Source organism: Mya arenaria, chromosome 1 (assembly GCF_026914265.1).
Source record: "Mya arenaria isolate MELC-2E11 chromosome 1, ASM2691426v1".
In the NCBI taxonomy this organism is placed as follows: Eukaryota; Metazoa; Mollusca; class Bivalvia; order Myida; family Myidae; genus Mya; species Mya arenaria.
In genome coordinates, this window is record NC_069122.1 from 61,681,160 (window position 1) to 61,691,726 (window position 10,567).

At 32.6% G+C, this 10,567-nt stretch overlaps 1 pseudogene; it reads right to left on the minus strand.

Moving 5' to 3' along the window:
* Positions 1 to 5,447: 5,447 nt before the first annotated feature.
* Positions 5,448 to 7,400, minus strand: LOC128228417 (uncharacterized; annotated as a pseudogene).
* Between the last annotated feature and the right edge of the window lie 3,167 nt (positions 7,401 to 10,567).

Below are 10,567 nucleotides of genomic sequence, written 5' to 3' on the forward strand. Positions count from 1 at the left end.
AAGATATATTTCATATTGTGACCTACACATACATTTGAGTAGTAAAAGTCAGGAAGACCATACAACGAAGAACTAAGATATAAACACACGTAAGATAAAATTTATCATGCATTTGGCGTGTTCATTCTTGTACACTTTTCAAAGTTATTAGACAAATTTGAGGTTGAGTGTTCGACCTATGGTCTAAATTCTACTTATCTCCCCTTTTACAAGTATTAACAAAGGCAGTTACCCTAACATCATCAGTGAAGGTATTGTGATGCTTTTTTGGTTTGTCCGTGCTATTTTTGTGCGTTGTGTCTCTGGTTATCGACTCTTACACCTAAGGCCTATGCCTTAAAAATACTCTGAAATAAGGTAATTTGAAAAGAAACGTTTTATTCATTAACATATTATATTTTGGTGTACAATAAATACATCTTTATGTAATTGAAACAGGAGATAAATTTAATATTATCAATAAAATAAGTCGTTTTTTATGGTCTAAAAGTATTGTTTAAATTGAATGTTTATACATGTAAATAAAGAGTGACGCTGAACAATCACTAATAGAAACACAATGTATGATAATTATATACTAAACCATGCTGATAGATAATGTTTATAAAGGTTTAAGTTATTAGCTGATTTTGATTACAATACTAAATAAACAATGTTGTGACAGAATCTTCAATATATTCCACTGATGGGCTTGTCCGAGTAGGTGCACTTCCAACCACGCGTTTTTTGCAAAAAAAAACACGCTTGGCCACCGCCGGTGAGATTGCGTCATCGCGTAAGACTTCCGAAAATTTGCCGCGATGCAATTTACAGCGTTTTCTTTCAAACAAGGTGACATTAGCGTTTAAATACTTAATACAAGCATACGTTTTAGGGATCAAACAAAGTTCTGTGTACGTACCAATATTTTTGCGATAACGGATAGAGTTTGTATGAGTATAAAAAACTGGCATTATGTATACAGGACGGGAACAAAGAAAAGGCGTTCAGAAAATTAAAAGCTACCTTTTACCGTGAATTAACACCTTGCATCACCGCGTGTCGCGGTAGCTCAACAAAGTAAAACGCGATGGTAACACGCCTTGGGCTTTATGCTTATTGCCGCATTTAGTTTATATTAGTTAAAAAGATATAAAGATAAGTTAAAATCGCGGTGATGTGTGAAATGTGCAAAAAACGCATTGTTTGTAGTGTTCCATTGTACTTGTTATATATTGTATATGAGCATAAATCTCAACCGTGTTGCCTCTCGGCTAGGTCGATGTAATTGTCCTGGAATTACCAAATGTTAATAACTAAATAACTTCTGCTAATTTTGTTTCTAAAACATTTTTGATCAAAACAAAGTTTATAGGCATAGTTTTACAACCATTTTCGAAAAGCACTTGATAGTTACCATTAAAACATCATCAAACTTTAACTGCGTTTAAAAGCACGTTGTATTGAATTTTCTTTTTTATATCTATAAATGTATTATATATCACGTATACAACTTTTTTAAAACAAGAGCGAAGAAATTCAATTCGGAATTATGAAAATCACTTAATTAATGTAGACCTGTACTCCAATAATAAAAAAAACTGAAAAGGAATAATCGGTGTCAGCCAAAGTATTCAATTTGCTAAATTAATCAAGTTCATTATTTATATTAAGTTTATTTATTCGCTCATGAAAAAGTCAAAATGCGGCCAATGGCATATTCCAAGTCTCCAGTGATTTCTAAAACTCCAGTGGAAACTATGAAAACCAGAACGGAGATAATCGGCAAACAAATCAGCATCCTATCAGTGATAAATTTACTGTTGAAGAATATATTTGGAACGTCTTGCAAGATGTGTGCCAAACACATTAATGCGGGTTGTCGGGGTGTTAATAACTTCCTGTGCATCGGCTGGCGTGCTATTTGATTTGATACATCATAAGATAAAGTGTACGAATATATCTTAAAAAAGAAGCGATTCAAAGTTCATATTATATAAGTGATCAGTGGTATCGTCTAGACATGTATACCATGTGTTATTGCGATATTGACTCAGCTGCTTTGAAAGCACTCTTAATAGCGATGAATACGTACGGGGTCGCTATGTTCCGAAACAAAAATGCTTTGTACAAAATTGTTTCTCACGTATGCATTAGCTTTGAACTGAAGTGGCATTCATTTATTCGCTCATCTTGCATTATGATGTCAAACAAGATTGAGAAATGATATAAAATGAAAAATAAATATTTTCTTTGTTATTTTCTTGTTTTCATATGATTGCTTTGGTCTGGGGAAGAGTTACTTCCAGTGACACAACCCCTTATGACCAAATAAAACATAATGCTTTAAACGTATCGTACTCAATAGGTGTGATACATTTTTTCATATCGTACGGCTGTATGCAGATATAGCATAGATAATTCCCGTGTGAGGTAATCATAAAACGGTTAAACCTCTATTTGAGCACTTGATTTTAATGATCGTCCAAAGGCGGAAAAATCAATACGTAACGGTACAGAAAAGTATTTGACGGTGTGTATCGCTCGTCGAATTCCTGTCGTTAATGTTGTCTTTTCCAGCAAATTAATATGAGAGAGTCCACTTGAAAAGCTACCATCCGTACATATCATTATCGTCAAAGTGATTGAACATGGCGCTTGTTTTTTATGTTACGATTTGGGACTCGCGAATGTATGAGTGACTTAACTTGGCGCCTGTGTCCCACATACAATAAAACAACGACCGAATCGACAAATTACAGTGGATGAGCTGGAGGACCCACCCCTAGTCCTCCACTTGACTTTTCGGTGTGTACTTAATGAGGAATGGGGCCGTATACAATATTGTTTTGATCATTGTCCTTCTACAGGCCTCATTGAATCAATTTTGTCCATTAGCCAGTTGTTTCACAGTCATATCAAATCACTGTGATATGATTAACAAATAAAGTGCAAACTAAATTGGATATTTAATACAGCCTCTGTTTATTGACACAATTTTTGTTTTTAGTTCATCCTGTAATCAGGTTTGAAAACCATTTGCTATTATCATTCACAACAGCTTTAAATATTCTTCACTTTCTTCTCTTTTTTCCCTTTTATTCCAATCAACGTTGAAACCGAGTCAATTAATCTTCATAATGAATTTATAGTTGAAGATAGCTAAGATATTAAACGAATATTGAAATGTGACGTATTTTACGAATATAAATGGAACAGTTGCATTTCTTCAATCCTTAAGATGGATGTTTCAACGTATTTTATGAAATACGTAATGTTTCAACTGAATAAAATAACATATATGATTGATTACCCAAGCCAAATCTCTAAAGGTTACAAAAAAGTGTTATGTATCTTATGTTAACTGTTGCTTTGAAATCCTGACATAGCAGATACTTGCAGATGTTTCGGGGAACGATATTACTATTTGAATCAGTGTTTGTCAAAGACGATATTAGGACTTACATAACACAATCAATCGTCATACTGCTAATTAAATGTTGACAAAAATGTTCATACATCACCATTAACCTCCTGTAAATGTTAATGTTAAAGTACAAAAGAAAATAGGAAATGTAAAATACGAGTTTGATTCCTACATTTATATCGTGCACATCTACGAAGAGAAATTGCAAATTTCTACTTTTAACCTTAGTTAAGTGTTACGAATTGGTTTCGTTATTGATGTTTGTGTTCGTACCAACTGGGGAAGCGAAGCTCATATTCATTTTTCAATTTTCATTGAGAGGTACCAGGTTATGTCTCTCAATCCGAAACACGACCAGAAGACAAAACTGTAAGATAACCAGAATAACTTCTTTATTAGAAAATTCACAATAGATAACAATTTGTGATAAGCACCTTATACAATAAAATAACAAAATTAATTGAAAGCAACACATGAATATCATGATACAATTTTTAACATAGCGAATAGTTACAAAATTCATTATTGTGAATAGAATAAATATAAATGATTTTTTCTAAAACATATCAATACTGTTGAGGAATTCCTAAAATTATATTAGTTCAAGAAATATGAAAGCAAATAGAAATTCAAATAAAATACTAAACATATTGACGAAATAATTCTTTTAATCTTATTCAATAAACAACTCAGTACATTTTTCATAAGAAAGACATAAAACAATTTATGAAAAAAGAATCTAAATAAAATAATGAAATATATTCCTAAAATAATAAATTGTACTCTTACCTGTAAGATAACCAGAATAACTTCTGGAGTGGGCGCGCGAGAGTGGTCATTTTATATTTAACCCGTGTTGGTGTAAATTACTCTCAGAGCGCAGATCTTACAGGTAAGTCATATCCTTCCTTCGTCCTAACCAAAAATGGTTGGACGATAGATGAAATTTGCTTAGTCAGGATAAGATTTTGTTCTAGAACTTTTCTTGCGGGCAGAGATTATTAACCTGTACTAGATACTATTGTTCATTGAATATGTTGTGTGTTATGATTTATTTACTTCTTTCTCTTCAATTTCACGCATGCGAGGATTAAGTGCATTAGGTTTTGATCTAATAGGCATAGAATTAGGAAGTAATTCTATTTTACACTCAAAATCTTTAACTTGCCCTACGTCTTCCTCTTTATCTGTAAAAATGTCTTCATATTTGCTTAAAATTGACAATAAATTATGATTTGATTGATGTGGATTTCCTATGTCGAAGGATTTACTTGTACTTCTAGGTTCAGATGGAACGAAATTTTGAGATAATGAAAAGATGCTGTTTTCGCCATTATATTTCTCAATTTTTGCTATGATTGTTCCCTTTTTAATAACTTGCTTTTCTTCCGAATCATTTACGAAAGGTAACAAAATCGTCTTATTAACATTGTTTCTACATATAATATCTGTTGGGAGACTTTGATTTTGACTATTGATTACAAATGTATCGTTCTTAAGCTTATTTCCTAAATATATTGGTATTTTCCTGATAGAATTTACAGACATTTTAATATGTTTGTTAGCTGTTATATCATACATGTTATCACTTTGTAACGATGTTATTAGAATGTCTGGAATATGGAATTTATGCTCCTTAAAATTAATAAATGCATTATAGTCATTAAAAAAATCTATACCCAATAGAACATTATGAATCAAACCTGAAATAATGTAAAAATCATAGTCAACAATGGTGTTTTCAATACGGACAGGTAATATCACTTTCCCTAGAACAGAATGATTTGAACCAGCGACAGCTGTTTTAAATTGTAAAGTTATTGGTCTAATTTTATATTTAATATGTACAACATTTTCTAAGAATTCATATTTTATAGCAGAAATATTACTTCCTGTGTCCAATAAAATGGACGTGCTACAGTGTCCAACATTTCCCAATATTGTATTTTCCTGGAAAGTTGTGACTAACGATATTGCATGATTAGATTTCTTATTTGGCTTTATTATCTTGTCCTTATTTTTCTTCAAATGCTTAATTTTATCCTTTTCGGCGATTGAAATTTGTCACTTCTTTGCATGCAAACACATTTTTTGAAAATGACCTATTCGTTTACAAAAAGTGCATTGCTTGCCAAAAGCTGGACAATTATGATTTCGAGAGTAATTTTGACCACACCTATAGCAAGGATTATTTGTTTGTAAACGAGGATTGACAGTATATCTATCTACAACTCGTGGCTTTTGAAATTCGTAGGGAACATTAGACGTATCTTGTCTTCTATAATAAGGTGCGGCATGCTGTGGAAATTCTTGCCCGTTGGAATGGCTGTCGGTTATAGTTATTAAAAGAGTTTTGTGGTTGTACCGCATTAATATTTGTTTCTGTATCATGTTTCGTTCTCACTTCTGTTTTAAGATCTTTAATTTCTTGAATTAAATCTTGAAATTGTGTCTCAAGAGCATTAACAGACAACGTATTCGTCATCTCACATAACTTGATATATTTGCTTAATTCGGACAATGACGTTGGCTGTTTAAGCAAAACTTGACGGCGCGTATCGTCTTTCAGTCCATTAATTAGTAAGGAAATTAAAATATTTTCGTCTAAATTCAAATCGGTAGCCATTTTTAAACCACGAGTCAAATATTCCTCTGAATTTTCTAATGGTTTTTGCTTAATAGAGATTAGTGTATAATCAAGATCTTTGGTTTGAAAACGTTTCGACAGAGCCTGTATAATTTGGTCGAAATCTGATTTAATATCTTCTGATAAATTATCATAAAATGTTAATGCCGCTCCTTCAAGATAAAAGCTCAAAATATCGCTTTTACTTGTTGGAGGTATACTAAAAAAAAGTATTTAAAATACAAAAAATTTCAAATTTTGAAAGAAATGATGTAAAACTTTCTGAATCTTTACCTGAATAGGAATTCAATTTAATAAATTTATGAGGAGATAAAAAATTACCTTGTACACTATAAGATGAACATGTAGGTGCGCTCGGTGTTAACTTGTCCATTTTTGGACTATGCGTATTGTCACTAGTGTCACTAAATTGTTTTGGGTTCGACCTCCTTTCTGTGGTCCTGGTATCTGCGTTTGCGTCCGTCCGTGTATCCTGGTTGGAAATACGGTTGGAAATGTCCTGATGTCCGGTCCCTGGAAACGATGTAGAGGAAATCCCGGTCCCTGTAAACGGTGTGGAGGAGTGCCCGGTCCCTGGAAACGAGTTTAACAGCCGTTCGGTCCCTGGAAACGAGTTTAACGGCCGTTCGGTCCCTGGAAACGAAGTGGAGGAAGTCCCGGTCCCTGGAAACGACTTTGAAGGGAGCCTATGCGAAACGTGTTTAGAAATGGCCCCTAAAACTTCTGGAGATTTTTCCGTTACTTCATAGTCCGGAGCAGAATTTTTAAACGAAATATCAGAATTACTTTTAGCAGGCGAAATGGCAAATTCTTCCTGTTTATCAACATGTTGTGGGTAGATATTATCTTGGTCAATCAATGAACTCTCCAGAGGTATGTTAATTGCGTCCACGGATTCCGCGGCAATGTTATTATCTACAGATGTGGGTTGTAGATCTGACTATGATGAAAAGTTCAGCGACCTTTTTGTACTATTCGGTGGTGTTAATATCTGAGAGTTGGACGTATTGCTGTTATTTAGTTTTCTGTAAAATTCGTCTCTAAGTTTTGATCTACGTTTTTCACTCGTATCAATTATTTCTTGAAGCTTTGAAGATATATCTGGTTTTCGTTTTGAAGATGATAACTGATCACCTTTTATTTTAGTGTTCCGAAAATTATATGACATAATGCGAAAATGTAACTTGTATTACTTGCATTTTTGTCCAGCACTTTTTCCCATATTTTTGTTATTCATCTTCTGTCCTCCGATCCTGTTTTGAGTTGGTTCTCCGCCAAGTGTTACGGATTGGTTTCGTTATTGATGTTGGTGTTCGTACCGACTGGGGAAGCGAAGCTCATGTTCATTTTTCAATTTTCATTGAGAGGTACCAGGTTATGTCTCTCAATCCGAAACACGACCAGAAGACAAAACTGTAAGATAACCAGAATAACTTCTTTATTAGAAAAATCACAATAGATAACAATTTGTGATAAACACCTTATACAATAAAATAACAAATTTAATTGAAAGCAACACATGAATATCATGATACAATTTTTAACATAGCGAATAGTTACAAAATTCATTATTGTAAATAGAATAAATATAAATGATTATTTCTAAAACATATCAATACTGTTGAGGAATTCCTAAAATTATATTAGTTCAGGAAATATGAAAGCAAACAGAAATTCAAATAAAATACTAAACATATTGACGAAATAATTTTTTTAATCTTATTCAATAAACAACTCAACACATTTTTCATAAGAAAGACATAAAACAATTTATGAAAAAAGAATCTAAATAAAATAATGAAATATATTCCTAAAATAATAATTGTACTCTTACCTGTAAGATAACCAGAATAACTTCTGGAGTGGGCGCGCGAGAGTGGTCATTTTATACTTAACCCGTGTTGGTGTAAATTACTCTCAGAGCGCAGATCTTACAGGTAAGTCATAACCTTCCTTCGTCCTAACCAAAAATGGTTGGACGATATATGAAATTTGCTTAGTCAGGATAAGATTTTGTTCTAGAACTTTTCTTGCGTGCAGAGATTATTAACCTGTACTAGATACTATTGTTCATTGCATATGTTGTGTGTTATGAATATATTTACGGCATTATTTATGAATAGATTGAGGAATAGAATACGATATGATATTCTGGTACAGCAGGATGATAATTTTTCAGCAGTCTTACGAATGTGTTACTAAGCTAAGATCTTAGAGAGCTGTTAAATACTTATGCTATACTATCGGTTTTTTGTTATGGTTGCTTTTCCCAGAATAACATTAAGTCGTTCACTAAATAATATTTAAGCTTTAATTTAAAAAAAAACAACATTTTATTGATTTCTTTTAAATTAAATTTTAATTCTATTTTAAGTAAATTTAATTTAATTTAATTTAATTTAATTTTAATTTTTAATTTAATTTAATTTGATTTAATTTATCTAAAAAGATTTAATTTAATTTTAATCTTAATTTTAATTTATTGTTAATTCAATTTAATTAATTATAATGAAAGTTTTGAAAAGTAGTTATATTGTTTTGAAACTTTACTTGGTATTATCAGTAGGGAATTGTGATTGAAAATAGACCAAACCTATTTTAGTTTGAAAAATATTGTTCACATCTGCAATGTTCGGAGACGTTACCATAATGAAATAATTTATCATCATGAGGATGTCCTAAATACAAGAATAGCTATAAGAATGTAACATGACGTAGACATCTGGCGGATTTGGGTGCTAGCTGTATCTCATTAATCAGTCGTTGCTATTGGCAATACGGTAATTGTACCTATACGTCATAATAATTATCACACAATTTCAAAGCAAGGACATTGAAAGTGATTTTTCTATATAATGAAGAGACTACAGGGTTCTTTGCGTCATTCTTAATGACTTAGTATTATATTTGCCGATGGCTATGTGCAATATACTTTTTCCATTACAGCACCACTTTACCAAAATTCAGCTGGTGTCTGAAGTAGGCCACGGGCTTTCTCCGGTCGCACTTATCATCGCCGTCCTGATTATGATAGCATCCAAATAGGTTAGTTCAGTATATTCAATTTGATTATGTATCTGGTGTTACATCTTTCATTGCATTTCTTTATGAATTAAAGTTTCGGCTACTTACACGATTTATTAAGGCAAACGAGCTATTGATGACGATACCTTTGTGACCGATGTCTCATTGCGTACAAGAGGAATACAATCCGAACACAGTGAAAACTGTCATCCATTTAGTAATTATTCACGTTTTGTTTCTTCTGCGTCATTATTTGCTATGATGACTTACGTAGATAGAATGTCACAAAATTCGATGCTTTTACAGCATTTCAAAACAGAATGTCTCACATTTTTACAACGGTTATAAAACAAGTTATTATAACTTTAATGAAGCTCTCGTTAGTATGATGTTACGCGAGAGTGTGGTTAAGAGGGCAGTATCGGTGTATCTGGATGAAATCCACTGGTCAAGCTTGTTACTATTACGAGGGATCAATAATTACATGGGTTTAAGATAACTTTTGAACGGATTCGGCTATGATGTGTATTCACCATGTTAGATATTCAGGTGTTTGCCTATAACATCACGAACCAGCCTTGAAATGTTTGTAATTTTAATAAATGTATGGCAAATTTAAACTGGCTATTTGACTGCAATTAATCTTACTCGAACACAAATTAAACTCACTTCATGTTACGGTAACATATGTTGGATTTAGGTTTAGAATCTCAGTTTTCATCCTATATGAACAAGCTATATAACAGGGAATGACGGGCCTTTAGTGGCAAGCATCCTGACATCCTTGCAAAGTAGCTTTATCCATACCCTTGATATTCTTGGTCACCTACTAACCTTTTTGTGATATGTTCTTGGCCGAACAATTTAAAACATATTTTGAAACATGTTTGTTTTGTTGATAGCATACATGTTTCTCTACATTTAACAAAACTGTACGACCGATTCACTTGTCGGCGTTGAGGTCCCTCTGGTTTTATTCGCTTCTACCATAGAAAACCTTTAAGCTGGAAAATTGATCGTCGGACTGTCGTTTACACCCGATATCTTGTAAATCATGATAGTGCATTCAACGGTGTTTTTACTTAACAGGCGTTACAATTTCCCGCCGCTCTATCAGTCAATAAAATTCCACTTTTAACAAACGAATCCAGTTTATATTTAAGCAGGAGATACATATTTGTGTAAGTTTATTATTCTATATTATTTCGCGTCAAAACTGATAGGAAACATATCTTTAAAAATCGTTGACTATAGGTTATTGAGCAAATTGAATAATTTGAATGATCAAAAGTGACACCTATCTTTGTTACTTCAATTGAAATTATCTTTTCGATATGTTGTTACACTACATTGCTAAACTTAGTGGCATGCCCAGTAGCCAAACAATTGAAAATAACCCTGTTAACGTTTTACTTTGATATCACTGGCAGATTAATGTCCTGTTTATTGAAAAGCTTAAGTAACATTTACACTAAAGTTGTTTTTCTAGG